Raw genomic sequence first — 25,533 nt, forward strand, 5'->3', positions numbered from 1 at the left:
GTGCCAGCCCAGCAGTGCCAGCCCAGCAGTGCCAGCCCAGCAGTGGGAGCCCAGCAGTGGGAGCCCAGCAGTGGGAGCCCAGCAGTGGGAGCCCAGCAGTGGGAGCCCAGCAGTGGGAGCCCAGCAGTGCCAGCCCAGCAGTGGGAGCCCAGCAGTGGGAGCCCAGCAGTGGGAGCCCAGCAGTGGGAGCCCAGCAGTGCCAGCCCAGCAGTGGGAGCCCAGCAGTGCCAGCCCAGCAGTGCCAGCCCAGCAGTGGGAGCCCAGCAGTGGGAGCCCAGCAGTGCCAGCCCAGCAGTGGGAGCCCAGCAGTGGGAGCCCAGCAGTGGGAGCCCAGCAGTGGGAGCCCAGCAGTGGGAGCCCAGCAGTGCCAGCCCAGCAGTGCCAGCCCAGCAGTGGGAGCCCAGCAGTGGGAGCCCAGCAGTGCCAGCCCAGCAGTGGGAGCCCAGCAGTGGGAGCCCAGCAGTGGGAGCCCAGCAGTGCCAGCCCAGCAGTGGGAGCCCAGCAGTGGGAGCCCAGCAGTGCCAGCCCAGCAGTGGGAGCCCAGCAGTGCCAGCCCAGCAGTGGGAGCCCAGCAGTGGGAGCCCAGCAGTGGGAGCCCAGCAGTGGGAGCCCAGCAGTGCCAGCCCAGCAGTGGGAGCCCAGCAGTGCCAGCCCAGCAGTGGGAGCCCAGCAGTGGGAGCCCAGCAGTGGGAGCCCAGCAGTGCCAACCCAGCAGTGCCAACCCAGCAGTGCCAGCCCAGCAGTGGGAGCCCAGCAGTGCCAGCCCAGCAGTGCCAGCCCAGCAGTGCCAGCCCAGCAGTGGGAGCCCAGCAGTGCCAGCCCAGCAGTGCCAGCCCAGCAGTGCCAGCCCAGCAGTGGGAGCCCAGCAGTGGGAGCCCAGCAGTGGGAGCCCAGCAGTGGGAGCCCAGCAGTGGGAGCCCAGCAGTGGGAGCCCAGCAGTGCCAGCCCAGCAGTGGGAGCCCAGCAGTGGGAGCCCAGCAGTGGGAGCCCAGCAGTGGGAGCCCAGCAGTGCCAGCCCAGCAGTGGGAGCCCAGCAGTGCCAGCCCAGCAGTGCCAGCCCAGCAGTGGGAGCCCAGCAGTGGGAGCCCAGCAGTGCCAGCCCAGCAGTGGGAGCCCAGCAGTGGGAGCCCAGCAGTGGGAGCCCAGCAGTGGGAGCCCAGCAGTGGGAGCCCAGCAGTGCCAACCCAGCAGTGCCAACCCAGCAGTGCCAGCCCAGCAGTGGGAGCCCAGCAGTGCCAGCCCAGCAGTGCCAGCCCAGCAGTGCCAGCCCAGCAGTGGGAGCCCAGCAGTGCCAGCCCAGCAGTGCCAGCCCAGCAGTGCCAGCCCAGCAGTGGGAGCCCAGCAGTGGGAGCCCAGCAGTGGGAGCCCAGCAGTGGGAGCCCAGCAGTGGGAGCCCAGCAGTGCCAGCCCAGCAGTGGGAGCCCAGCAGTGGGAGCCCAGCAGTGGGAGCCCAGCAGTGCCAGCCCAGCAGTGGGAGCCCAGCAGTGGGAGCCCAGCAGTGGGAGCCCAGCAGTGGGAGCCCAGCAGTGCCAGCCCAGCAGTGGGAGCCCAGCAGTGCCAGCCCAGCAGTGCCAGCCCAGCAGTGCCAGCCCAGCAGTGGGAGCCCAGCAGTGCCAGCCCAGCAGTGGGAGCCCAGCAGTGGGAGCCCAGCAGTGCCAGCCCAGCAGTGCCAGCCCAGCAGTGCCAGCCCAGCAGTGGGAGCCCAGCAGTGGGAGCCCAGCAGTGGGAGCCCAGCAGTGGGAGCCCAGCAGTGGGAGCCCAGCAGTGGGAGCCCAGCAGTGGGAGCCCAGCAGTGCCAGCCCAGCAGTGGGAGCCCAGCAGTGGGAGCCCAGCAGTGCCAGCCCAGCAGTGGGAGCCCAGCAGTGGGAGCCCAGCAGTGCCAGCCCAGCAGTGCCAGCCCAGCAGTGGGAGCCCAGCAGTGCCAGCCCAGCAGTGAGAGCCCAGCAGTGGGAGCCCAGCAGTGGGAGCCCAGCAGTGCCAGCCCAGCAGTGGGAGCCCAGCAGTGGGAGCCCAGCAGTGGGAGCCCAGCAGTGCCAGCCCAGCAGTGGGAGCCCAGCAGTGGGAGCCCAGCAGTGGGAGCCCAGCAGTGGGAGCCCAGCAGTGGGAGCCCAGCAGTGGGAGCCCAGCAGTGGGAGCCCAGCAGTGGGAGCCCAGCAGTGGGAGCCCAGCAGTGGGAGCCCAGCAGTGCCAGCCCAGCAGTGGGAGCCCAGCAGTGCCAGCCCAGCAGTGCCAGCCCAGCAGTGCCAGCCCAGCAGTGGGAGCCCAGCAGTGCCAACCCAGCAGTGCCAACCCAGCAGTGGGAGCCCAGCAGTGGGAGCCCAGCAGTGCCAGCCCAGCAGTGCCAGCCCAGCAGTGCCAACCCAGCAGTGCCAACCCAGCAGTGCCAGCCCAGCAGTGCCAGCCCAGCAGTGCCAGCCCAGCAGTGCCAGCCCAGCAGTGCCAGCCCAGCAGTGCCAGCCCAGCAGTGCCAACCCAGCAGTGCCAGCCCAGCAGTGCCAGCCCAGCAGTGGGAGCCCAGCAGTGCCAGCCCAGCAGTGCCAGCCCAGCAGTGGGAGCCCAGCAGTGCCAACCCAGCAGTGCCAACCCAGCAGTGCCAGCCCAGCAGTGCCAGCCCAGCAGTGGGAGCCCAGCAGTGGGAGCCCAGCAGTGGGAGCCCAGCAGTGCCAACCCAGCAGTGCCAGCCCAGCAGTGCCAGCCCAGCAGTGCCAGCCCAGCAGTGGGAGCCCAGCAGTGCCAGCCCAGCAGTGGGAGCCCAGCAGTGCCAGCCCAGCAGTGGGAGCCCAGCAGTGGGAGCCCAGCAGTGGGAGCCCAGCAGTGGGAGCCCAGCAGTGCCAGCCCAGCAGTGGGAGCCCAGCAGTGCCAGCCCAGCAGTGGGAGCCCAGCAGTGGGAGCCCAGCAGTGCCAACCCAGCAGTGCCAACCCAGCAGTGCCAGCCCAGCAGTGGGAGCCCAGCAGTGCCAGCCCAGCAGTGCCAGCCCAGCAGTGCCAGCCCAGCAGTGGGAGCCCAGCAGTGCCAGCCCAGCAGTGCCAGCCCAGCAGTGCCAGCCCAGCAGTGGGAGCCCAGCAGTGGGAGCCCAGCAGTGGGAGCCCAGCAGTGGGAGCCCAGCAGTGGGAGCCCAGCAGTGGGAGCCCAGCAGTGCCAGCCCAGCAGTGGGAGCCCAGCAGTGGGAGCCCAGCAGTGGGAGCCCAGCAGTGGGAGCCCAGCAGTGCCAGCCCAGCAGTGGGAGCCCAGCAGTGCCAGCCCAGCAGTGCCAGCCCAGCAGTGGGAGCCCAGCAGTGGGAGCCCAGCAGTGCCAGCCCAGCAGTGGGAGCCCAGCAGTGGGAGCCCAGCAGTGGGAGCCCAGCAGTGGGAGCCCAGCAGTGGGAGCCCAGCAGTGCCAGCCCAGCAGTGCCAGCCCAGCAGTGGGAGCCCAGCAGTGGGAGCCCAGCAGTGCCAGCCCAGCAGTGGGAGCCCAGCAGTGGGAGCCCAGCAGTGGGAGCCCAGCAGTGCCAGCCCAGCAGTGGGAGCCCAGCAGTGGGAGCCCAGCAGTGGGAGCCCAGCAGTGGGAGCCCAGCAGTGGGAGCCCAGCAGTGCCAACCCAGCAGTGCCAACCCAGCAGTGCCAGCCCAGCAGTGGGAGCCCAGCAGTGCCAGCCCAGCAGTGCCAGCCCAGCAGTGCCAGCCCAGCAGTGGGAGCCCAGCAGTGCCAGCCCAGCAGTGCCAGCCCAGCAGTGCCAGCCCAGCAGTGGGAGCCCAGCAGTGGGAGCCCAGCAGTGGGAGCCCAGCAGTGGGAGCCCAGCAGTGGGAGCCCAGCAGTGCCAGCCCAGCAGTGGGAGCCCAGCAGTGGGAGCCCAGCAGTGGGAGCCCAGCAGTGCCAGCCCAGCAGTGGGAGCCCAGCAGTGGGAGCCCAGCAGTGGGAGCCCAGCAGTGGGAGCCCAGCAGTGCCAGCCCAGCAGTGGGAGCCCAGCAGTGCCAGCCCAGCAGTGCCAGCCCAGCAGTGCCAGCCCAGCAGTGGGAGCCCAGCAGTGCCAGCCCAGCAGTGGGAGCCCAGCAGTGGGAGCCCAGCAGTGCCAGCCCAGCAGTGCCAGCCCAGCAGTGCCAGCCCAGCAGTGGGAGCCCAGCAGTGGGAGCCCAGCAGTGGGAGCCCAGCAGTGGGAGCCCAGCAGTGGGAGCCCAGCAGTGGGAGCCCAGCAGTGGGAGCCCAGCAGTGCCAGCCCAGCAGTGGGAGCCCAGCAGTGGGAGCCCAGCAGTGCCAGCCCAGCAGTGGGAGCCCAGCAGTGGGAGCCCAGCAGTGCCAGCCCAGCAGTGCCAGCCCAGCAGTGGGAGCCCAGCAGTGCCAGCCCAGCAGTGAGAGCCCAGCAGTGGGAGCCCAGCAGTGGGAGCCCAGCAGTGCCAGCCCAGCAGTGGGAGCCCAGCAGTGGGAGCCCAGCAGTGGGAGCCCAGCAGTGCCAGCCCAGCAGTGGGAGCCCAGCAGTGGGAGCCCAGCAGTGGGAGCCCAGCAGTGGGAGCCCAGCAGTGGGAGCCCAGCAGTGGGAGCCCAGCAGTGGGAGCCCAGCAGTGGGAGCCCAGCAGTGGGAGCCCAGCAGTGGGAGCCCAGCAGTGCCAGCCCAGCAGTGGGAGCCCAGCAGTGCCAGCCCAGCAGTGCCAGCCCAGCAGTGCCAGCCCAGCAGTGGGAGCCCAGCAGTGCCAACCCAGCAGTGCCAACCCAGCAGTGGGAGCCCAGCAGTGGGAGCCCAGCAGTGCCAGCCCAGCAGTGCCAGCCCAGCAGTGCCAACCCAGCAGTGCCAACCCAGCAGTGCCAGCCCAGCAGTGCCAGCCCAGCAGTGCCAGCCCAGCAGTGCCAGCCCAGCAGTGCCAGCCCAGCAGTGCCAGCCCAGCAGTGCCAACCCAGCAGTGCCAGCCCAGCAGTGCCAGCCCAGCAGTGGGAGCCCAGCAGTGCCAGCCCAGCAGTGCCAGCCCAGCAGTGGGAGCCCAGCAGTGCCAACCCAGCAGTGCCAACCCAGCAGTGCCAGCCCAGCAGTGCCAGCCCAGCAGTGGGAGCCCAGCAGTGGGAGCCCAGCAGTGGGAGCCCAGCAGTGCCAACCCAGCAGTGCCAGCCCAGCAGTGCCAGCCCAGCAGTGCCAGCCCAGCAGTGGGAGCCCAGCAGTGCCAGCCCAGCAGTGGGAGCCCAGCAGTGCCAGCCCAGCAGTGGGAGCCCAGCAGTGGGAGCCCAGCAGTGGGAGCCCAGCAGTGGGAGCCCAGCAGTGCCAGCCCAGCAGTGGGAGCCCAGCAGTGCCAGCCCAGCAGTGGGAGCCCAGCAGTGGGAGCCCAGCAGTGGGAGCCCAGCAGTGCCAACCCAGCAGTGCCAACCCAGCAGTGCCAGCCCAGCAGTGGGAGCCCAGCAGTGCCAGCCCAGCAGTGCCAGCCCAGCAGTGCCAGCCCAGCAGTGGGAGCCCAGCAGTGCCAGCCCAGCAGTGCCAGCCCAGCAGTGCCAGCCCAGCAGTGGGAGCCCAGCAGTGGGAGCCCAGCAGTGGGAGCCCAGCAGTGGGAGCCCAGCAGTGGGAGCCCAGCAGTGGGAGCCCAGCAGTGCCAGCCCAGCAGTGGGAGCCCAGCAGTGGGAGCCCAGCAGTGGGAGCCCAGCAGTGGGAGCCCAGCAGTGCCAGCCCAGCAGTGGGAGCCCAGCAGTGCCAGCCCAGCAGTGCCAGCCCAGCAGTGGGAGCCCAGCAGTGGGAGCCCAGCAGTGCCAGCCCAGCAGTGGGAGCCCAGCAGTGGGAGCCCAGCAGTGGGAGCCCAGCAGTGGGAGCCCAGCAGTGGGAGCCCAGCAGTGCCAGCCCAGCAGTGCCAGCCCAGCAGTGGGAGCCCAGCAGTGGGAGCCCAGCAGTGGGAGCCCAGCAGTGCCAGCCCAGCAGTGGGAGCCCAGCAGTGGGAGCCCAGCAGTGGGAGCCCAGCAGTGCCAGCCCAGCAGTGGGAGCCCAGCAGTGCCAGCCCAGCAGTGGGAGCCCAGCAGTGGGAGCCCAGCAGTGGGAGCCCAGCAGTGGGAGCCCAGCAGTGCCAGCCCAGCAGTGCCAGCCCAGCAGTGGGAGCCCAGCAGTGGGAGCCCAGCAGTGCCAGCCCAGCAGTGGGAGCCCAGCAGTGGGAGCCCAGCAGTGGGAGCCCAGCAGTGCCAGCCCAGCAGTGGGAGCCCAGCAATGGGAGCCCAGCAGTGCCAGCCCAGCAGTGGGAGCCCAGCAGTGGGAGCCCAGCAGTGCCAGCCCAGCAGTGGGAGCCCAGCAGTGGGAGCCCAGCAGTGCCAGCCCAGCAGTGCCAGCCCAGCAGTGGGAGCCCAGCAGTGCCAGCCCAGCAGTGAGAGCCCAGCAGTGGGAGCCCAGCAGTGGGAGCCCAGCAGTGCCAGCCCAGCAGTGGGAGCCCAGCAGTGGGAGCCCAGCAGTGGGAGCCCAGCAGTGCCAGCCCAGCAGTGGGAGCCCAGCAGTGGGAGCCCAGCAGTGGGAGCCCAGCAGTGGGAGCCCAGCAGTGGGAGCCCAGCAGTGCCAGCCCAGCAGTGGGAGCCCAGCAGTGCCAGCCCAGCAGTGCCAGCCCAGCAGTGGGAGCCCAGCAGTGCCAGCCCAGCAGTGGGAGCCCAGCAGTGGGAGCCCAGCAGTGGGAGCCCAGCAGTGGGAGCCCAGCAGTGCCAGCCCAGCAGTGCCAGCCCAGCAGTGGGAGCCCAGCAGTGGGAGCCCAGCAGTGCCAGCCCAGCAGTGGGAGCCCAGCAGTGGGAGCCCAGCAGTGGGAGCCCAGCAGTGCCAGCCCAGCAGTGGGAGCCCAGCAATGGGAGCCCAGCAGTGCCAGCCCAGCAGTGGGAGCCCAGCAGTGGGAGCCCAGCAGTGCCAGCCCAGCAGTGGGAGCCCAGCAGTGGGAGCCCAGCAGTGCCAGCCCAGCAGTGCCAGCCCAGCAGTGGGAGCCCAGCAGTGCCAGCCCAGCAGTGAGAGCCCAGCAGTGGGAGCCCAGCAGTGGGAGCCCAGCAGTGCCAGCCCAGCAGTGGGAGCCCAGCAGTGGGAGCCCAGCAGTGGGAGCCCAGCAGTGCCAGCCCAGCAGTGGGAGCCCAGCAGTGGGAGCCCAGCAGTGGGAGCCCAGCAGTGGGAGCCCAGCAGTGGGAGCCCAGCAGTGGGAGCCCAGCAGTGGGAGCCCAGCAGTGGGAGCCCAGCAGTGCCAGCCCAGCAGTGCCAGCCCAGCAGTGCCAGCCCAGCAGTGGGAGCCCAGCAGTGCCAACCCAGCAGTGCCAACCCAGCAGTGGGAGCCCAGCAGTGGGAGCCCAGCAGTGCCAGCCCAGCAGTGCCAGCCCAGCAGTGCCAACCCAGCAGTGCCAACCCAGCAGTGCCAGCCCAGCAGTGCCAGCCCAGCAGTGCCAGCCCAGCAGTGCCAGCCCAGCAGTGCCAGCCCAGCAGTGCCAGCCCAGCAGTGCCAACCCAGCAGTGCCAGCCCAGCAGTGCCAGCCCAGCAGTGGGAGCCCAGCAGTGCCAGCCCAGCAGTGCCAGCCCAGCAGTGGGAGCCCAGCAGTGCCAACCCAGCAGTGCCAACCCAGCAGTGCCAGCCCAGCAGTGGGAGCCCAGCAGTGGGAGCCCAGCAGTGGGAGCCCAGCAGTGCCAACCCAGCAGTGCCAGCCCAGCAGTGCCAGCCCAGCAGTGCCAGCCCAGCAGTGGGAGCCCAGCAGTGTTAGCCCAGCAGTGGGAGCCCAGCAGTGCCAGCCCAGCAGTGGGAGCCCAGCAGTGGGAGCCCAGCAGTGGGAGCCCAGCAGTGGGAGCCCAGCAGTGCCAGCCCAGCAGTGGGAGCCCAGCAGTGCCAGCCCAGCAGTGGGAGCCCAGCAGTGGGAGCCCAGCAGTGGGAGCCCAGCAGTGCCAACCCAGCAGTGCCAACCCAGCAGTGCCAGCCCAGCAGTGGGAGCCCAGCAGTGCCAGCCCAGCAGTGCCAGCCCAGCAGTGCCAGCCCAGCAGTGGGAGCCCAGCAGTGCCAGCCCAGCAGTGCCAGCCCAGCAGTGCCAGCCCAGCAGTGGGAGCCCAGCAGTGGGAGCCCAGCAGTGGGAGCCCAGCAGTGGGAGCCCAGCAGTGGGAGCCCAGCAGTGGGAGCCCAGCAGTGCCAGCCCAGCAGTGGGAGCCCAGCAGTGGGAGCCCAGCAGTGGGAGCCCAGCAGTGGGAGCCCAGCAGTGCCAGCCCAGCAGTGGGAGCCCAGCAGTGCCAGCCCAGCAGTGCCAGCCCAGCAGTGGGAGCCCAGCAGTGGGAGCCCAGCAGTGCCAGCCCAGCAGTGGGAGCCCAGCAGTGGGAGCCCAGCAGTGGGAGCCCAGCAGTGGGAGCCCAGCAGTGGGAGCCCAGCAGTGCCAGCCCAGCAGTGCCAGCCCAGCAGTGGGAGCCCAGCAGTGGGAGCCCAGCAGTGCCAGCCCAGCAGTGGGAGCCCAGCAGTGGGAGCCCAGCAGTGGGAGCCCAGCAGTGCCAGCCCAGCAGTGGGAGCCCAGCAGTGGGAGCCCAGCAGTGCCAGCCCAGCAGTGGGAGCCCAGCAGTGCCAGCCCAGCAGTGGGAGCCCAGCAGTGGGAGCCCAGCAGTGGGAGCCCAGCAGTGGGAGCCCAGCAGTGCCAGCCCAGCAGTGGGAGCCCAGCAGTGCCAGCCCAGCAGTGGGAGCCCAGCAGTGGGAGCCCAGCAGTGGGAGCCCAGCAGTGCCAACCCAGCAGTGCCAACCCAGCAGTGCCAGCCCAGCAGTGGGAGCCCAGCAGTGCCAGCCCAGCAGTGCCAGCCCAGCAGTGCCAGCCCAGCAGTGGGAGCCCAGCAGTGCCAGCCCAGCAGTGCCAGCCCAGCAGTGCCAGCCCAGCAGTGGGAGCCCAGCAGTGGGAGCCCAGCAGTGGGAGCCCAGCAGTGGGAGCCCAGCAGTGGGAGCCCAGCAGTGCCAGCCCAGCAGTGGGAGCCCAGCAGTGCCAGCCCAGCAGTGCCAGCCCAGCAGTGGGAGCCCAGCAGTGGGAGCCCAGCAGTGCCAGCCCAGCAGTGGGAGCCCAGCAGTGGGAGCCCAGCAGTGGGAGCCCAGCAGTGGGAGCCCAGCAGTGGGAGCCCAGCAGTGCCAGCCCAGCAGTGCCAGCCCAGCAGTGGGAGCCCAGCAGTGGGAGCCCAGCAGTGCCAGCCCAGCAGTGGGAGCCCAGCAGTGGGAGCCCAGCAGTGGGAGCCCAGCAGTGCCAGCCCAGCAGTGGGAGCCCAGCAGTGGGAGCCCAGCAGTGGGAGCCCAGCAGTGGGAGCCCAGCAGTGGGAGCCCAGCAGTGCCAACCCAGCAGTGCCAACCCAGCAGTGCCAGCCCAGCAGTGGGAGCCCAGCAGTGCCAGCCCAGCAGTGCCAGCCCAGCAGTGCCAGCCCAGCAGTGGGAGCCCAGCAGTGCCAGCCCAGCAGTGCCAGCCCAGCAGTGCCAGCCCAGCAGTGGGAGCCCAGCAGTGGGAGCCCAGCAGTGGGAGCCCAGCAGTGGGAGCCCAGCAGTGGGAGCCCAGCAGTGCCAGCCCAGCAGTGGGAGCCCAGCAGTGGGAGCCCAGCAGTGGGAGCCCAGCAGTGCCAGCCCAGCAGTGGGAGCCCAGCAGTGGGAGCCCAGCAGTGGGAGCCCAGCAGTGGGAGCCCAGCAGTGCCAGCCCAGCAGTGGGAGCCCAGCAGTGCCAGCCCAGCAGTGCCAGCCCAGCAGTGCCAGCCCAGCAGTGGGAGCCCAGCAGTGCCAGCCCAGCAGTGGGAGCCCAGCAGTGGGAGCCCAGCAGTGCCAGCCCAGCAGTGCCAGCCCAGCAGTGCCAGCCCAGCAGTGGGAGCCCAGCAGTGGGAGCCCAGCAGTGGGAGCCCAGCAGTGGGAGCCCAGCAGTGGGAGCCCAGCAGTGGGAGCCCAGCAGTGGGAGCCCAGCAGTGCCAGCCCAGCAGTGGGAGCCCAGCAGTGGGAGCCCAGCAGTGCCAGCCCAGCAGTGGGAGCCCAGCAGTGGGAGCCCAGCAGTGCCAGCCCAGCAGTGCCAGCCCAGCAGTGGGAGCCCAGCAGTGCCAGCCCAGCAGTGAGAGCCCAGCAGTGGGAGCCCAGCAGTGGGAGCCCAGCAGTGCCAGCCCAGCAGTGGGAGCCCAGCAGTGGGAGCCCAGCAGTGGGAGCCCAGCAGTGCCAGCCCAGCAGTGGGAGCCCAGCAGTGGGAGCCCAGCAGTGGGAGCCCAGCAGTGGGAGCCCAGCAGTGGGAGCCCAGCAGTGGGAGCCCAGCAGTGGGAGCCCAGCAGTGGGAGCCCAGCAGTGGGAGCCCAGCAGTGGGAGCCCAGCAGTGCCAGCCCAGCAGTGGGAGCCCAGCAGTGCCAGCCCAGCAGTGCCAGCCCAGCAGTGCCAGCCCAGCAGTGGGAGCCCAGCAGTGCCAACCCAGCAGTGCCAACCCAGCAGTGGGAGCCCAGCAGTGCCAGCCCAGCAGTGCCAGCCCAGCAGTGCCAACCCAGCAGTGCCAACCCAGCAGTGCCAGCCCAGCAGTGCCAGCCCAGCAGTGCCAGCCCAGCAGTGCCAGCCCAGCAGTGCCAGCCCAGCAGTGCCAGCCCAGCAGTGCCAACCCAGCAGTGCCAGCCCAGCAGTGCCAGCCCAGCAGTGGGAGCCCAGCAGTGCCAGCCCAGCAGTGCCAGCCCAGCAGTGGGAGCCCAGCAGTGCCAACCCAGCAGTGCCAACCCAGCAGTGCCAGCCCAGCAGTGCCAGCCCAGCAGTGGGAGCCCAGCAGTGGGAGCCCAGCAGTGGGAGCCCAGCAGTGCCAACCCAGCAGTGCCAGCCCAGCAGTGCCAGCCCAGCAGTGCCAGCCCAGCAGTGGGAGCCCAGCAGTGCCAGCCCAGCAGTGGGAGCCCAGCAGTGCCAGCCCAGCAGTGGGAGCCCAGCAGTGGGAGCCCAGCAGTGGGAGCCCAGCAGTGGGAGCCCAGCAGTGCCAGCCCAGCAGTGGGAGCCCAGCAGTGCCAGCCCAGCAGTGGGAGCCCAGCAGTGGGAGCCCAGCAGTGGGAGCCCAGCAGTGCCAACCCAGCAGTGCCAACCCAGCAGTGCCAGCCCAGCAGTGGGAGCCCAGCAGTGCCAGCCCAGCAGTGCCAGCCCAGCAGTGCCAGCCCAGCAGTGGGAGCCCAGCAGTGCCAGCCCAGCAGTGCCAGCCCAGCAGTGCCAGCCCAGCAGTGGGAGCCCAGCAGTGGGAGCCCAGCAGTGGGAGCCCAGCAGTGGGAGCCCAGCAGTGGGAGCCCAGCAGTGGGAGCCCAGCAGTGCCAGCCCAGCAGTGGGAGCCCAGCAGTGGGAGCCCAGCAGTGGGAGCCCAGCAGTGGGAGCCCAGCAGTGCCAGCCCAGCAGTGGGAGCCCAGCAGTGCCAGCCCAGCAGTGCCAGCCCAGCAGTGGGAGCCCAGCAGTGGGAGCCCAGCAGTGCCAGCCCAGCAGTGGGAGCCCAGCAGTGGGAGCCCAGCAGTGGGAGCCCAGCAGTGGGAGCCCAGCAGTGGGAGCCCAGCAGTGCCAGCCCAGCAGTGCCAGCCCAGCAGTGGGAGCCCAGCAGTGGGAGCCCAGCAGTGCCAGCCCAGCAGTGGGAGCCCAGCAGTGGGAGCCCAGCAGTGGGAGCCCAGCAGTGCCAGCCCAGCAGTGGGAGCCCAGCAGTGGGAGCCCAGCAGTGGGAGCCCAGCAGTGGGAGCCCAGCAGTGGGAGCCCAGCAGTGCCAACCCAGCAGTGCCAACCCAGCAGTGCCAGCCCAGCAGTGGGAGCCCAGCAGTGCCAGCCCAGCAGTGCCAGCCCAGCAGTGCCAGCCCAGCAGTGGGAGCCCAGCAGTGCCAGCCCAGCAGTGCCAGCCCAGCAGTGCCAGCCCAGCAGTGGGAGCCCAGCAGTGGGAGCCCAGCAGTGGGAGCCCAGCAGTGGGAGCCCAGCAGTGGGAGCCCAGCAGTGCCAGCCCAGCAGTGGGAGCCCAGCAGTGGGAGCCCAGCAGTGGGAGCCCAGCAGTGCCAGCCCAGCAGTGGGAGCCCAGCAGTGGGAGCCCAGCAGTGGGAGCCCAGCAGTGGGAGCCCAGCAGTGCCAGCCCAGCAGTGGGAGCCCAGCAGTGCCAGCCCAGCAGTGCCAGCCCAGCAGTGCCAGCCCAGCAGTGGGAGCCCAGCAGTGCCAGCCCAGCAGTGGGAGCCCAGCAGTGGGAGCCCAGCAGTGCCAGCCCAGCAGTGCCAGCCCAGCAGTGCCAGCCCAGCAGTGGGAGCCCAGCAGTGGGAGCCCAGCAGTGGGAGCCCAGCAGTGGGAGCCCAGCAGTGGGAGCCCAGCAGTGGGAGCCCAGCAGTGGGAGCCCAGCAGTGCCAGCCCAGCAGTGGGAGCCCAGCAGTGGGAGCCCAGCAGTGCCAGCCCAGCAGTGGGAGCCCAGCAGTGGGAGCCCAGCAGTGCCAGCCCAGCAGTGCCAGCCCAGCAGTGGGAGCCCAGCAGTGCCAGCCCAGCAGTGAGAGCCCAGCAGTGGGAGCCCAGCAGTGGGAGCCCAGCAGTGCCAGCCCAGCAGTGGGAGCCCAGCAGTGGGAGCCCAGCAGTGGGAGCCCAGCAGTGCCAGCCCAGCAGTGCCAGCCCAGCAGTGGGAGCCCAGCAGTGCCAGCCCAGCAGTGGGAGCCCAGCAGTGGGAGCCCAGCAGTGGGAGCCCAGCAGTGGGAGCCCAGCAGTGCCAGCCCAGCAGTGGGAGCCCAGCAGTGCCAGCCCAGCAGTGGGAGCCCAGCAGTGGGAGCCCAGCAGTGGGAGCCCAGCAGTGCCAACCCAGCAGTGCCAACCCAGCAGTGCCAGCCCAGCAGTGGGAGCCCAGCAGTGGGAGCCCAGCAGTGCCAGCCCAGCAGTGCCAGCCCAGCAGTGCCAACCCAGCAGTGCCAACCCAGCAGTGCCAGCCCAGCAGTGCCAGCCCAGCAGTGCCAGCCCAGCAGTGCCAGCCCAGCAGTGCCAGCCCAGCAGTGCCAGCCCAGCAGTGCCAACCCAGCAGTGCCAGCCCAGCAGTGCCAGCCCAGCAGTGGGAGCCCAGCAGTGCCAGCCCAGCAGTGCCAGCCCAGCAGTGGGAGCCCAGCAGTGCCAACCCAGCAGTGCCAACCCAGCAGTGCCAGCCCAGCAGTGCCAGCCCAGCAGTGGGAGCCCAGCAGTGGGAGCCCAGCAGTGGGAGCCCAGCAGTGCCAACCCAGCAGTGCCAGCCCAGCAGTGCCAGCCCAGCAGTGCCAGCCCAGCAGTGGGAGCCCAGCAGTGCCAGCCCAGCAGTGGGAGCCCAGCAGTGCCAGCCCAGCAGTGGGAGCCCAGCAGTGGGAGCCCAGCAGTGGGAGCCCAGCAGTGGGAGCCCAGCAGTGCCAGCCCAGCAGTGGGAGCCCAGCAGTGCCAGCCCAGCAGTGGGAGCCCAGCAGTGGGAGCCCAGCAGTGGGAGCCCAGCAGTGCCAACCCAGCAGTGCCAACCCAGCAGTGCCAGCCCAGCAGTGGGAGCCCAGCAGTGCCAGCCCAGCAGTGCCAGCCCAGCAGTGCCAGCCCAGCAGTGGGAGCCCAGCAGTGCCAGCCCAGCAGTGCCAGCCCAGCAGTGCCAGCCCAGCAGTGGGAGCCCAGCAGTGGGAGCCCAGCAGTGGGAGCCCAGCAGTGGGAGCCCAGCAGTGGGAGCCCAGCAGTGCCAGCCCAGCAGTGGGAGCCCAGCAGTGGGAGCCCAGCAGTGGGAGCCCAGCAGTGCCAGCCCAGCAGTGGGAGCCCAGCAGTGGGAGCCCAGCAGTGGGAGCCCAGCAGTGGGAGCCCAGCAGTGCCAGCCCAGCAGTGGGAGCCCAGCAGTGCCAGCCCAGCAGTGCCAGCCCAGCAGTGCCAGCCCAGCAGTGGGAGCCCAGCAGTGCCAGCCCAGCAGTGGGAGCCCAGCAGTGGGAGCCCAGCAGTGCCAGCCCAGCAGTGCCAGCCCAGCAGTGCCAGCCCAGCAGTGCCAGCCCAGCAGTGCCAGCCCAGCAGTGGGAGCCCAGCAGTGCCAGCCCAGCAGTGGGAGCCCAGCAGTGGGAGCCCAGCAGTGGGAGCCCAGCAGTGGGAGCCCAGCAGTGGGAGCCCAGCAGTGGGAGCCCAGCAGTGGGAGCCCAGCAGTGCCAGCCCAGCAGTGGGAGCCCAGCAGTGGGAGCCCAGCAGTGCCAGCCCAGCAGTGGGAGCCCAGCAGTGGGAGCCCAGCAGTGCCAGCCCAGCAGTGCCAGCCCAGCAGTGGGAGCCCAGCAGTGCCAGCCCAGCAGTGAGAGCCCAGCAGTGGGAGCCCAGCAGTGGGAGCCCAGCAGTGCCAGCCCAGCAGTGGGAGCCCAGCAGTGGGAGCCCAGCAGTGGGAGCCCAGCAGTGCCAGCCCAGCAGTGGGAGCCCAGCAGTGGGAGCCCAGCAGTGGGAGCCCAGCAGTGGGAGCCCAGCAGTGGGAGCCCAGCAGTGGGAGCCCAGCAGTGGGAGCCCAGCAGTGGGAGCCCAGCAGTGGGAGCCCAGCAGTGGGAGCCCAGCAGTGCCAGCCCAGCAGTGGGAGCCCAGCAGTGCCAGCCCAGCAGTGCCAGCCCAGCAGTGCCAGCCCAGCAGTGGGAGCCCAGCAGTGCCAACCCAGCAGTGCCAACCCAGCAGTGGGAGCCCAGCAGTGGGAGCCCAGCAGTGCCAGCCCAGCAGTGCCAGCCCAGCAGTGCCAACCCAGCAGTGCCAACCCAGCAGTGCCAGCCCAGCAGTGCCAGCCCAGCAGTGCCAGCCCAGCAGTGCCAGCCCAGCAGTGCCAGCCCAGCAGTGCCAGCCCAGCAGTGCCAACCCAGCAGTGCCAGCCCAGCAGTGCCAGCCCAGCAGTGGGAGCCCAGCAGTGCCAGCCCAGCAGTGCCAGCCCAGCAGTGGGAGCCCAGCAGTGCCAACCCAGCAGTGCCAACCCAGCAGTGCCAGCCCAGCAGTGCCAGCCCAGCAGTGGGAGCCCAGCAGTGGGAGCCCAGCAGTGGGAGCCCAGCAGTGCCAACCCAGCAGTGCCAGCCCAGCAGTGCCAGCCCAGCAGTGCCAGCCCAGCAGTGGGAGCCCAGCAGTGCCAGCCCAGCAGTGGGAGCCCAGCAGTGCCAGCCCAGCAGTGGGAGCCCAGCAGTGGGAGCCCAGCAGTGGGAGCCCAGCAGTGGGAGCCCAGCAGTGCCAGCCCAGCAGTGGGAGCCCAGCAGTGCCAGCCCAGCAGTGGGAGCCCAGCAGTGGGAGCCCAGCAGTGGGAGCCCAGCAGTGCCAACCCAGCAGTGCCAACCCAGCAGTGCCAGCCCAGCAGTGGGAGCCCAGCAGTGCCAGCCCAGCAGTGCCAGCCCAGCAGTGCCAGCCCAGCAGTGGGAGCCCAGCAGTGCCAGCCCAGCAGTGCCAGCCCAGCAGTGCCAGCCCAGCAGTGGGAGCCCAGCAGTGGGAGCCCAGCAGTGGGAGCCCAGCAGTGGGAGCCCAGCAGTGGGAGCCCAGCAGTGGGAGCCCAGCAGTGCCAGCCCAGCAGTGGGAGCCCAGCAGTGGGAGCCCAGCAGTGGGAGCCCAGCAGTGGGAGCCCAGCAGTGCCAGCCCAGCAGTGGGAGCCCAGCAGTGCCAGCCCAGCAGTGCCAGCCCAGCAGTGGGAGCCCAGCAGTGGGAGCCCAGCAGTGCCAGCCCAGCAGTGGGAGCCCAGCAGTGGGAGCCCAGCAGTGGGAGCCCAGCAGTGGGAGCCCAGCAGTGGGAGCCCAGCAGTGCCAGCCCAGCAGTGCCAGCCCAGCAGTGGGAGCCCAGCAGTGGGAGCCCAGCAGTGCCAGCCCAGCAGTGGGAGCCCAGCAGTGGGAGCCCAGCAGTGGGAGCCCAGCAGTGCCAGCCCAGCAGTGGGAGCCCAGCAGTGGGAGCCCAGCAGTGGGAGCCCAGCAGTGGGAGCCCAGCAGTGGGAGCCCAGCAGTGCCAACCCAGCAGTGCCAACCCAGCAGTGCCAGCCCAGCAGTGGGAGCCCAGCAGTGCCAGCCCAGCAGTGCCAGCCCAGCAGTGCCAGCCCAGCAGTGGGAGCCCAGCAGTGCCAGCCCAGCAGTGCCAGCCCAGCAGTGCCAGCCCAGCAGTGGGAGCCCAGCAGTGGGAGCCCAGCAGTGGGAGCCCAGCAGTGGGAGCCCAGCAGTGGGAGCCCAGCAGTGCCAGCCCAGCAGTGGGAGCCCAGCAGTGGGAGCCCAGCAGTGGGAGCCCAGCAGTGCCAGCCCAGCAGTGGGAGCCCAGCAGTGGGAGCCCAGCAGTGGGAGCCCAGCAGTGGGAGCCCAGCAGTGCCAGCCCAGCAGTGGGAGCCCAGCAGTGCCAGCCCAGCAGTGCCAGCCCAGCAGTGCCAGCCCAGCAGTGGGAGCCCAGCAGTGCCAGCCCAGCAGTGGGAGCCCAGCAGTGGGAGCCCAGCAGTGCCAGCCCAGCAGTGCCAGCCCAGCAGTGCCAGCCCAGCAGTGGGAGCCCAGCAGTGGGAGCCCAGCAGTGGGAGCCCAGCAGTGGGAGCCCAGCAGTGGGAGCCCAGCAGTGGGAGCCCAGCAGTGGGAGCCCAGCAGTGCCAGCCCAGCAGTGGGAGCCCAGCAGTGGGAGCCCAGCAGTGCCAGCCCAGCAGTGGGAGCCCAGCAGTGGGAGCCCAGCAGTGCCAGCCCAGCAGTGCCAGCCCAGCAGTGGGAGCCCAGCAGTGCCAGCCCAGCAGTGAGAGCCCAGCAGTGGGAGCCCAGCAGTGGGAGCCCAGCAGTGCCAGCCCAGCAGTGGGAGCCCAGCAGGGGGAGCCCAGCAGTGGGAGCCCAGCAGTGCCAGCCCAGCAGTGGGAGCCCAGCAGTGGGAGCCCAGCAGTGGGAGCCCAGCAGTGGGAGCCCAGCAGTGGGAGCCCAGCAGTGGGAGCCCAGCAGTGGGAGCCCAGCAGTGGGAGCCCAGCAGTGGGAGCCCAGCAGTGGGAGCCCAGCAGTGCCAGCCCAGCAGTGGGAGCCCAGCAGTGCCAGCCCAGCAGTGCCAGCCCAGCAGTGCCAGCCCAGCAGTGGGAGCCCAGCAGTGCCAACCCAGCAGTGCCAACCCAGCAGTGGGAGCCCAGCAGTGGGAGCCCAGCAGTGCCAGCCCAGCAGTGCCAGCCCAGCAGTGCCAACCCAGCAGTGCCAACCCAGCAGTGCCAGCCCAGCAGTGCCAGCCCAGCAGTGCCAGCCCAGCAGTGCCAGCCCAGCAGTGCCAGCCCAGCAGTGCCAGCCCAGCAGTGCCAACCCAGCAGTGCCAGCCCAGCAGTGCCAGCCCAGCAGTGGGAGCCCAGCAGTGCCAGCCCAGCAGTGCCAGCCCAGCAGTGGGAGCCCAGCAGTGCCAACCCAGCAGTGCCAACCCAGCAGTGCCAGCCCAGCAGTGCCAGCCCAGCAGTGGGAGCCCAGCAGTGGGAGCCCAGCAGTGGGAGCCCAGCAGTGCCAACCCAGCAGTGCCAGCCCAGCAGTGCCAGCCCAGCAGTGCCAGCCCAGCAGTGGGAGCCCAGCAGTGCCAGCCCAGCAGTGGGAGCCCAGCAGTGCCAGCCCAGCAGTGGGAGCCCAGCAGTGGGAGCCCAGCAGTGGGAGCCCAGCAGTGGGAGCCCAGCAGTGCCAGCCCAGCAGTGGGAGCCCAGCAGTGCCAGCCCAGCAGTGGGAGCCCAGCAGTGGGAGCCCAGCAGTGGGAGCCCAGCAGTGCCAACCCAGCAGTGCCAACCCAGCAGTGCCAGCCCAGCAGTGGGAGCCCAGCAGTGCCAGCCCAGCAGTGCCAGCCCAGCAGTGCCAGCCCAGCAGTGGGAGCCCAGCAGTGCCAGCCCAGCAGTGCCAGCCCAGCAGTGCCAGCCCAGCAGTGGGAGCCCAGCAGTGGGAGCCCAGCAGTGGGAGCCCAGCAGTGGGAGCCCAGCAGTGGGAGCCCAGCAGTGGGAGCCCAGCAGTGCCAGCCCAGCAGTGGGAGCCCAGCAGTGGGAGCCCAGCAGTGGGAGCCCAGCAGTGGGAGCCCAGCAGTGCCAGCCCAGCAGTGGGAGCCCAGCAGTGCCAGCCCAGCAGTGCCAGCCCAGCAGTGGGAGCCCAGCAGTGGGAGCCCAGCAGTGCCAGCCCAGCAGTGGGAGCCCAGCAGTGGGAGCCCAGCAGTGGGAGCCCAGCAGTGGGAGCCCAGCAGTGGGAGCCCAGCAGTGCCAGCCCAGCAGTGCCAGCCCAGCAGTGGGAGCCCAGCAGTGGGAGCCCAGCAGTGCCAGCCCAGCAGTGGGAGCCCAGCAGTGGGAGCCCAGCAGTGGGAGCCCAGCAGTGCCAGCCCAGCAGTGGGAGCCCAGCAGTGGGAGCCCAGCAGTGGGAGCCCAGCAGTGGGAGCCCAGCAGTGCCAACCCAGCAGTGCCAACCCAGCAGTGCCAGCCCAGCAGTGGGAGCCCAGCAGTGCCAGCCCAGCAGTGCCAGCCCAGCAGTGCCAGCCCAGCAGTGGGAGCCCAGCAGTGCCAGCCCAGCAGTGCCAGCCCAGCAGTGCCAGCCCAGCAGTGGGAGCCCAGCAGTGGGAGCCCAGCAGTGGGAGCCCAGCAGTGGGAGCCCAGCAGTGGGAGCCCAGCAGTGCCAGCCCAGCAGTGGGAGCCCAGCAGTGGGAGCCCAGCAGTGGGAGCCCAGCAGTGGGAGCCCAGCAGTGCCAGCCCAGCAGTGGGAGCCCAGCAGTGCCAGCCCAGCAGTGCCAGCCCAGCAGTGGGAGCCCAGCAGTGGGAGCCCAGCAGTGCCAGCCCAGCAGTGGGAGCCCAGCAGTGCCAGCCCAGCAGTGCCAGCCCAGCAGTGGGAGCCCAGCAGTGCCAGCCCAGCAGTGGGAGCCCAGCAGTGGGAGCCCAGCAGTGGGAGCCCAGCAGTGCCAGCCCAGCAGTGGGAGCCCAGCAGTGGGAGCCCAGCAGTGGGAGCCCAGCAGTGCCAGCCCAGCAGTGGGAGCCCAGCAGTGGGAGCCCAGCAGTGGGAGCCCAGCAGTGGGAGCCCAGCAGTGGGAGCCCAGCAGTGCCAGCCCAGCAGTGGGAGCCCAGCAGTGGGAGCCCAGCAGTGCCAGCCCAGCAGTGCCAGCCCAGCAGTGGGAGCCCAGCAGTGGGAGCCCAGCAGTGGGAGCCCAGCAGTGGGAGCCCAGCAGTGGGAGCCCAGCAATGGGAGCCCAGCAGTGCCAGCCCAGCAGTGGGAGCCCAGCAGTGGGAGCCCAGCAGTGGGAGCCCAGCAGTGGGAGCCCAGCAGTGCCAGCCCAGCAGTGCCAGCCCAGCAGTGCCAGCCCAGCAGTGGGAGCCCAGCAGTGCCAGCCCAGCAGTGCCAGCCCAGCAGTGCCAGCCCAGCAGTGCCAGCCCAGCAGTGGGAGCCCAGCAGTGGGAGCCCAGCAGTGGGAGCCCAGCAGTGGGAGCCCAGCAGTGGGAGCCCAGCAGTGGGAGCCCAGCAGTGGGAGCCCAGCAGTGGGAGCCCAGCAGTGCCAGCCCAGCAGTGCCAGCCCAGCAGTGCCAGCCCAGCAGTGCCAGCCCAGCAGTGGGAGCCCAGCAGTGGGAGCCCAGCAGTGGGAGCCCAGCAGTGCCAGCCCAGCAGTGGGAGCCCAGCAGTGCCAGCCCAGCAGTGGGAGCCCAGCAGTGGGAGCCCAGCAGTGGGAGCCCAGCAGTGGGAGCCCAGCAGTGGGAGCCCAGCAGTGGGAGCCCAGCAGTGCCAGCCCAGCAGTGGGAGCCCAGCAGTGGGAGCCCAGCAGTGGGAGCCCAGCAGTGGGAGCCCAGCAGTGCCAGCCCAGCAGTGGGAGCCCAGCAGTGCCAGCCCAGCAGTGGGAGCCCAGCAGTGGGAGCCCAGCAGTGGGAGCCCAGCAGTGCCAACCCAGCAGTGCCAACCCAGCAGTGCCAGCCCAGCAGTGGGAGCCCAGCAGTGCCAGCCCAGCAGTGCCAGCCCAGCAGTGCCAGCCCAGCAGTGGGAGCCCAGCAGTGCCAGCCCAGCAGTGCCAGCCCAGCAGTGCCAGCCCAGCAGTGGGAGCCCAGCAGTGGGAGCCCAGCAGTGGGAGCCCAGCAGTGGGAGCCCAGCAGTGGGAGCCCAGCAGTGGGAGCCCAGCAGTGCCAGCCCAGCAGTGGGAGCCCAGCAGTGGGAGCCCAGCAGTGGGAGCCCAGCAGTGGGAGCCCAGCAGTGGGAGCCCAGCAGTGCCAGCCCAGCAGTGCCAGCCCAGCAGTGGGAGCCCAGCAGTGGGAGCCCAGCAGTGGGAGCCCAGCAGTGCCAGCCCAGCAGTGGGAGCCCAGCAGTGGGAGCCCAGCAGTGGGAGCCCAGCAGTGGGAGCCCAGCAGTGGGAGCCCAGCAGTGCCAGCCCAGCAGTGCCAGCCCAGCAGTGGGAGCCCAGCAGTGGGAGCCCAGCAGTGCCAGCCCAGCAGTGGGAGCCCAGCAGTGGGAGCCCAGCAGTGGGAGCCCAGCAGTGCCAGCCCAGCAGTGGGAGCCCAGCAGTGGGAGCCCAGCAGTGGGAGCCCAGCAGTGGGAGCCCAGCAGTGGGAGCCCAGCAGTGGGAGCCCAGCAGTGCCAACCCAGCAGTGCCAACCCAGCAGTGCCAGCCCAGCAGTGGGAGCCCAGCAGTGCCAGCCCAGCAGTGCCAGCCCAGCAGTGCCAGCCCAGCAGTGGGAGCCCAGCAGTGCCAGCCCAGCAGTGCCAGCCCAGCAGTGCCAGCCCAGCAGTGGGAGCCCAGCAGTGGGAGCCCAGCAGTGGGAGCCCAGCAGTGGGAGCCCAGCAGTGGGAGCCCAGCAGTGGGAGCCCAGCAGTGCCAGCCCAGCAGTGGGAGCCCAGCAGTGGGAGCCCAGCAGTGGGAGCCCAGCAGTGGGAGCCCAGCAGTGCCAGCCCAGCAGTGGGAGCCCAGCAGTGCCAGCCCAGCAGTGCCAGCCCAGCAGTGGGAGCCCAGCAGTGGGAGCCCAGCAGTGCCAGCCCAGCAGTGGGAGCCCAGCAGTGCCAGCCCAGCAGTGCCAGCCCAGCAGTGGGAGCCCAGCAGTGCCAGCCCAGCAGTGGGAGCCCAGCAGTGGGAGCCCAGCAGTGGGAGCCCAGCAGTGCCAGCCCAGCAGTGGGAGCCCAGCAGTGGGAGCCCAGCAGTGGGAGCCCAGCAGTGCCAGCCCAGCAGTGGGAGCCCAGCAGTGGGAGCCCAGCAGTGGGAGCCCAGCAGTGGGAGCCCAGCAGTGGGAGCCCAGCAGTGCCAGCCCAGCAGTGGGAGCCCAGCAGTGGGAGCCCAGCAGTGCCAGCCCAGCAGTGCCAGCCCAGCAGTGGGAGCCCAGCAGTGGGAGCCCAGCAGTGGGAGCCCAGCAGTGGGAGCCCAGCAGTGGGAGCCCAGCAATGGGAGCCCAGCAGTGCCAGCCCAGCAGTGGGAGCCCAGCAGTGGGAGCCCAGCAGTGGGAGCCCAGCAGTGGGAGCCCAGCAGTGGGAGCCCAGCAGTGCCAGCCCAGCAGTGGGAGCCCAGCAGTGCCAACCCAGCAGTGGGAGCCCAGCAGTGGGAGCCCAGCAGTGGGAGCCCAGCAGTGGGAGCCCAGCAGTGCCAACCCAGCAGTGCCAACCCAGCAGTGCCAGCCCAGCAGTGGGAGCCCAGCAGTGCCAGCCCAGCAGTGCCAGCCCAGCAGTGCCAGCCCAGCAGTGGGAGCCCAGCAGTGCCAGCCCAGCAGTGCCAGCCCAGCAGTGCCAGCCCAGCAGTGGGAGCCCAGCAGTGGGAGCCCAGCAGTGGGAGCCCAGCAGTGGGAGCCCAGCAGTGGGAGCCCAGCAGTGGGAGCCCAGCAGTGCCAGCCCAGCAGTGGGAGCCCAGCAGTGGGAGCCCAGCAGTGGGAGCCCAGCAGTGGGAGCCCAGCAGTGCCAGCCCAGCAGTGGGAGCCCAGCAGTGCCAGCCCAGCAGTGCCAGCCCAGCAGTGGGAGCCCAGCAGTGGGAGCCCAGCAGTGCCAGCCCAGCAGTGGGAGCCCAGCAGTGCCAGCCCAGCAGTGCCAGCCCAGCAGTGGGAGCCCAGCAGTGCCAGCCCAGCAGTGGGAGCCCAGCAGTGGGAGCCCAGCAGTGGGAGCCCAGCAGTGGGAGCCCAGCAGTGGGAGCCCAGCAGTGCCAACCCAGCAGTGCCAACCCAGCAGTGAGAGCCCAGCAGTGCCAACCCAGCAGTGGGAGCCCAGCAGTGCCAACCCAGCAGTGGGAGCCCAGCAGTGGGAACCCAGCAGTGGGAGCCCAGCAGTGGGAGCCCAGCAGTGGGAGCCCAGCAGTGGGAGCCCAGCAGTGCCAACCCAGCAGTGCCAACCCAGCAGTGAGAGCCCAGCAGTGCCAACCCAGCAGTGGGAGCCCAGCAGTGCCAACCCAGCAGTGGGAGCCCAGCAGTGGGAGCCCATCAGTGGGAGCCCAGCAGTGGGAGCCCAGCAGTGGGAGCCCAGCAGTGGGAGCCCAGCAGTGGGAGCCCAGCAGTGCCAACCCAGCAGTGCCAACCCAGCAGTGAGAGCCCAGCAGTGCCAACCCAGCAGTGGGAGCCCAGCAGTGCCAACCCAGCAGTGGGAGCCCAGCAGTGCCAACCCAGCAGTGGGAGCCCAGCAGTGCCAACCCAGCAGTGGGGCCCAGCAGTGGGAGCCCAGCAGTGCCAACCCAGCAGTGGGAGCCCAGCAGTGGGAGCCCAGCAGTGCCAACCCAGCAGTGGGGCCCAGCAGTGGGAGCCCAGCAGTGCCAGCCCAGCAGTGGGAGCCCAGCAGTGCCAACCCAGCAGTGGGAGCCCAGCAGTGCCAACCCAGCAGTGGGAGCCCAGCAGTGCCAGCCCAGCAGTGGGAGGCCAGCAGTGGCAGGCAAATCATGGTGGTGGAGCATCTAGAGCCTACACTACGTTTGATCTACACAGCACGTCTTCTCGAGGGGAAGATATGGAACAAAATGAATATTTTGTGTTTAATGACCTGTGTAGTGATCTGTGTAATGAAAGCTTAATGTATTATATTTGATGCTTTTGTATAAATGTATATATCTGTGGAGTGACCACCCGGAGTGAGTGACCACACGGAGTGAGTGACCACCCGGAGTGAGTGACCACACGGAGTGAGTGACCACCCGGAGTGAGTGACCACACGGAGTGAGTGACCACACGGAGTGAGTGACCACACGGAGTGAGTGACCACCCGGAGTGAGTGACCACCCGGAGTGAGTGACCACACGGAGTGAGTGACCACACGGAGTGAGTGACCACACGGAGTGAGTGACCACCCGGAGTGAGTGACCACACGGAGTGAGTGACCACCCGGAGATGAGTGACCACACGGAGTGAGTGACCACACGGAGTGAGTGACCACACGGAGTGAGTGACCACACGGAGTGAGTGACCACACGGAGTGACCACCCGGAGTGAGTGACCACCCGGAGATGAGTGACCACACGGAGTGAGTGACCACACGGAGTGAGTGACCACACGGAGTGAGTGACCACACGGAGTGAGTGACCACACGGAGTGAGTGACCACACGGAGTGAGTGACCACCCGGCGATGAGTGAAATTCCGCAGAGGAGTGACCACCATGATGGCGAAAAAAAGCAATTGTGTTTAGTTGTGCCATTGGTTTTGTTTGCAAAAAGCAATGGTGTTTTGGTTTTGTTTGTTAAATATATTTTAGCCCTCGAATGGTAAAGAAAACAATTTTATATAAGACAAGGGGGATGTTGTAATATATAAGACAAGGGGGATGTTGTGATATTGCTGGGACTACTTTGTGTATCCAAGAACTACTTTGTATGGTTGTGTATATAAGTGATTGGTGTGATTAGGCGGTCACTCTGGATCCAGATGACCACGGAATAAACAGCCTGGAGTTGAGCTCCAGCAATGTAACCTTTTTTATACACGTGTACTCGTGGTCCTTCCAGAGTCACCACAAAGGTACAACAAGTACCGGACCACGAAGTACAACAAGAGGGTCGCCGCCGTCATCTTGGTGAGGGATGGAGCAGCGCTTGGTGAGGAGAACTCTGCCGCCATATTGGTGAGGGGCACGCAGCCGCCATCTTGGTGAGGGGAAGGACATGGGGGGCAACCGCCGCCATGTTGGTTAGGGGGCACGCGACCGCCATCTTGGTGAGGGGCAAGGCGCCGCCATCTTGGTGAGGGGCACGCGTCCGCCATCGTGGTGAGGGGCAAGGCGCCGCCATGTTGGTTAGGGGGCACGCGACCGCCATCTTGGTGAGGGGCAAGGCGCCGCCATATTGTCAGAGGCACACGACCGCCATCTTGGTGAGGGGCAAGGCGCCGCCATCTTGGTGAGGGGCAGACACAAGGTGCCGGAGTATCTCAGCGGGACGGGCAGCATCTTTGGACCGGTCTAGACCCGCAGCGTCACCCATTCTCTCTAGAGACGCTGCCCGTCGCGCTGAGTTACTCCGGCTCGGGCTTGTGACAGCCGCATTAATACTCAGTAATTAATCTACAAACACCAACTCTAGTAAACAGCCCCTAAATGACAATAGCGTTCTGGCTAAAGCAGTGTGTGGAGCGTGGCCTCTCTAACAACAACAAACCACACCAGCACGTCATTGCGGGGCAGAGAGCTGAGTTCTGACGTACTTGCGGGGCACGGGGACCACCTGACATTACGTCACCGCGTGCCGACGCGCCACTGCGGGGCCTTCCCAACAACAACAAACCACCGCAATACGTCATTGCGGGGCATGCGATCACCTGACACCAGGACGTCAGATGGTTGCGGTGACGTCATTGCGGGGCAGGGTGGGGACCGACGTCATTGCGGGGCACAGTTGTCCGGGTGATGTTTCCGGGGCCGCGGGCGATTCGATCGGAAGCGCAGCTGGCGGGGATGGAGGGAGACGTCATTGCGGGGCGGATGCCGGTGGTCATTGAGGCGTAACGAGGTGAACTGACGTTATTGCGGGGCAACTGGCGGGCTGGGATAAGAATGACGTAATTGCGGGGCAGCGGCAGCGGGCTGGGCGGTTCCGCCTGAAACATAGAAACATAGATGCAGGAGTAGGCCATTCGGCCCTTCGAGCCTGCACCGCCATTCAACATACCCCCTGATCCCTTTAGCAAAAAGGGCCACATCTAACTCCCTCTTAAATATAGCCAATGAACTGGCCTCAACTACCTTCTGTGGCAGAGAATTCCACAGACTCACCACTCTCTGTGTGAAGAAATGTTTTCTCATCTCGGTCCTAAAAGACTTCCCCCTTATCCTTAAGCTGTGACCCCTGGTTCTGGACTTCCCCAACATCGGGAACAATCTTCCCGCATCTAGCCTCTCCAACCCCTTAAGAATTTTATATGTTTCTATAAGATCCCCCCTCAGTCTTCTAAATCCCAGCGAGTACAAGCCTAGTCTAGCCAGTCTTTCTTCATATGAAAGTCCCGCCATCCCAGGGATCAATCTGGTGAACCTTCTCTGTACTCCCTCTAAGGCAAGAACGTCTTTCCTCAGATTAGGAGACCAAAACTGTACGCAATACTCCAGGTGCGGTCTCACCAAGGCCCTGTACAACTGCAGCAGAACCTCCCTGCTCCTAAACTCAAATCCTCTTGCTATGAATGCCAACATACCATTGGCTTTCTTCACTGCCTGCTGCACCTGCACGCTTGCTTTCAATGACTGGTGCACCATGACACCCAGGTCACGTTGCATCTCCCCTTCTCCCAATCGGTCACCATTCAGGTAATACTCTGCTTTCCTGTTCTTGCCGCCAAAGTGAATAACCTCACATTTATCCACATTATATTGCATCTGCC

This window comes from Rhinoraja longicauda, chromosome 39 (genome assembly GCF_053455715.1).
Source record: "Rhinoraja longicauda isolate Sanriku21f chromosome 39, sRhiLon1.1, whole genome shotgun sequence".
NCBI classification, from domain to species: Eukaryota; Metazoa; Chordata; class Chondrichthyes; order Rajiformes; family Arhynchobatidae; genus Rhinoraja; species Rhinoraja longicauda.